The sequence below is a fragment of the Elaeis guineensis genome, chromosome 15 (assembly GCF_000442705.2).
Source record: "Elaeis guineensis isolate ETL-2024a chromosome 15, EG11, whole genome shotgun sequence".
NCBI classification, from domain to species: domain Eukaryota; kingdom Viridiplantae; phylum Streptophyta; class Magnoliopsida; order Arecales; family Arecaceae; genus Elaeis; species Elaeis guineensis.
Window position 1 is genome coordinate 39219706 of NC_026007.2, and position 3105 is coordinate 39222810.

Sequence of the window (3105 nt, forward strand, 5' to 3'; positions counted from 1 at the left end):
CTCCCGTAGGAGTCCGGGCCGGAGTCTCCCTTGGGGTTGTGGACGGAGCCCGGCTCCCCTAGGAGTCCGGGCGGAGTCTTCCTTGGAGTCGTGGATGGAGCCCGGCTCCCGTAGGAGTCCGGGCAGAGTATCCCTGCAATTAAAGTTAGGTAAGAAGTCTGGCTCCCGTAGGAGTCCGGACGGAGCTTACCAGCAGTTGAAGTCGGCGACGGAGCCCGGCTCCCGTAGGAGTCCGGGCAGAGTCCTCCTTGCGGTTGAAGTTGTGGGTGGAGCCCGGCTCCCGTAGGAGTCCGGGCGGAGTCTCCCTTGGAGTTGTGGACGGAGCCCGGCTCCCGTAGGAGTCCGGGCGGAGTCTTCCTTGGAGTCATGGACGGAGCCCGGCTCCCGTAGGAGTCCGGGCGGAGTCTTCCTTGGAGTCGTGGATGGAGCCCGGCTCCCGTAGGAGTCTGGGCGGAGTCTTCCTGCAATTAAAGTTAGGTGCGAAGTCTGGCTCCCATAGGAGTCCGGACGGAGCTTACCGACAGTTGAAGTTGGCGACGGAGCCCAGCTCCCGTAGGAGTCCGGACGGAGTCCTCCTTGCGGTTGAAGTCGTGGGTGGAGCCTGACTCCCGTAGGAGTCCGGGCGGAGTCTTCCTTAGAGTTGTGGACGGAGTCCGGCTCCCGTAGGAGTCCGGGCAGAGTCTTCCTTGGAGTCGTGGATGGAGCCCGACTCCCGTAGGAGTCCGGGAGGAGTCTCCCTGCAATTAAAGTTAGGTGCGAAGTCCGGCTCCCGTAGGAGTCCGGACGGAGCTTACCGGCAGTTAAAGTTGGCGACGGAGCCCGACTCCCGTAGGAGTCCGGGCGGAGTCCTCCTTGCGGTTGAAGTCGTGGGTGCAGCCCGGCTCCCGTAGGAGTCCGGGCGGAGTCTCCCTTGTAGTTGTGGATGGAGCCCGGCTCCCGTAGGAGTCCGGGCGGAGTCTTCCTTGGAGTCATGGACGGAGCCCGGCTCCCGTAGGAGTCCGGGCGGAGTCTCCCTGCAATTAAAGTTAGGTGCGAAGTCCGGCTCCCGTAGGAGTCCGGACGGAGCTTACCGGCAGTTGAAGTTGGCGACGGAGCCCGGCTCCCGTAGGAGTCCGGGCGGAGTCCTCCTTGCGGTTGAAGTCGTGGGTGGAACCCGGCTCCCGTAGGAGTCCGGGCGGAGTCTCCCTTGGAGTCGTGGACGGAGCACGCAAGGGTCAATCCCGCTGAGAACTTCGACTGTGGGTATTTTATACCCAACACCAGTCCCCCTACTTCCGAGTTTGAATTTCGAATGAAGGAAGTACAGAGAGATTGGTATAGCCGAAGTTGTCCCCTCGAATCCTACGCACGACCGCCCCAGATATTTTGGCATTAAATGTGCGCGTGCTGGAGTCTTTTCGAATCGGGGTGATACGAAGGGACCCTTCGAAATTTCCGTCGGTACACTGGCCCAGGTACGGTGCCATAATGGCCCTGCCAATCCATCAGCCGCTTTTAGCCGCCTATCGGGGGGAGTGGGACACGTGTCGGGCACGGGCTGGCCTGGGGAGATTCGTGATCATTATGGCACCGGATCCCAAGGTCTATTTAAACCCGTCCTTCCACCTTTAGGGGCCCTATTCCGCTCCAGAGTTCTACCAGTATCTGCCCTTCCTTCGAGAGCCCTGTTTCTGTTAGCATCTTCTCGGGCCATAGGCGCCCTTCAAGTCGTCCCTGTCCTTGCCCCTCTGCATCCCTCAGAGCGATCTAGGTTAGTCCCAGCACCTTCATCTTTCTTCCCGCCACTTAGGGGCCTCTTCTTCGCCATTTTTTTTTTGTATTCCTCTGAGTTAGTTTCCTGTGACCTCTCGCCCCTTATCCTGTCCATCTTCTTCGGGATCTTTAGAGTCTTCATTCGAAGTTATTCGAAATGTCATCCGGCTCTTCCGCTCCCAGCGGTTCCGGGAGTTCTTCTGCCTCAAATCCCCAGGTCCCTCGCTCTGTAGACGAACCCGCGTCTGGGGCTGGGCTTCGCTCGGTTTTTGCGCCGGGCGCCATTCCATGTTTCCTGACTTCGGATGAACTCCTTCTGATAAGGGTTCAGTATGGAGTTCCTCCAGAGTACGATCTGGAGCTGCTTGGCCCCTCTGACCGGGCTAGCACTCCCCCACCCGATCGTTTTTGCCTGTATCAGGAGGCGTTCCGTGCCGGACTCCAGCTTCCGCTTTCGTCCTTTGTTGTCGCCCTCTTCCGCTTCCTAGACATCTCCTTGGCTTCTGTTGCTCCGAATTCTTTTAGGTTTTTGATAGGATTTCTCTCCCTTTGCCACGTAGTCGAGGTCCAACCGTTCCTCTCCCTGTTTAGGCACTTCTATACCTTCAAGCATCATCCTTCGGCGAAGGACTGGTGGTACTTCTCCTCTCAGTTCGGCAAGAAGGGGTTGCTGAAAGGTGCCCCTTCTTCAATCCACAATTGGAAGGGGAAATACCTCTTCGTCCACTACCCGACCCTGAGGCTTGGCCTGCCCCCTTGGGGCTCTCTGAGGGATTCTGTCCGTCGGGCCCCCAGCCTGGGGGAGGATGACCTCCAGGCTGCCCGGAAGCTTCTCGCCTATTCCGCTCCTTCCCTTCCCAACCTTCTGAGGGAGCAATTTCTGTTCAACATTGGCCTGAGCCCCCAGGATCCTGCGAGTACTTCATCTTTTCCTTTCTCTTCTTTTCTTCTGTCCTTCTTCTTTCTTTTCTCTTTTTCTTTTTCTTTTTCTTTTTTTTCTTTCTCTCTTTTTTTTTTTTTTTTTGATCTCTGATTTCTCTCCTCTTTCTCTTCTTCTTTTTTTTTTTTAAGGGATGGACGCCGAAGCAGTACGGATGCTTGCCAGGGGCCTCAAGGCCCACAAAAGAAAGGGTGCTGCGGCCGTCGGATCGACGAAGAGGGCCAGGGCAGAGGAGTCGAGCTTGGCCGTGCCCGTCCAGACGGCTCCAGCGATTGACATTCCCTTAGACGCTGAACCTATGGCCCCCCGAGCCTCTTCGAGGAGTCCACCGACCGGGGCTCCCGCTTCGGGGGTCCGCCCCATGGAGGCGCCCGTAGCCGAGAGGGGGAAGAGAAGGAAGTCGGTGGCCCGCA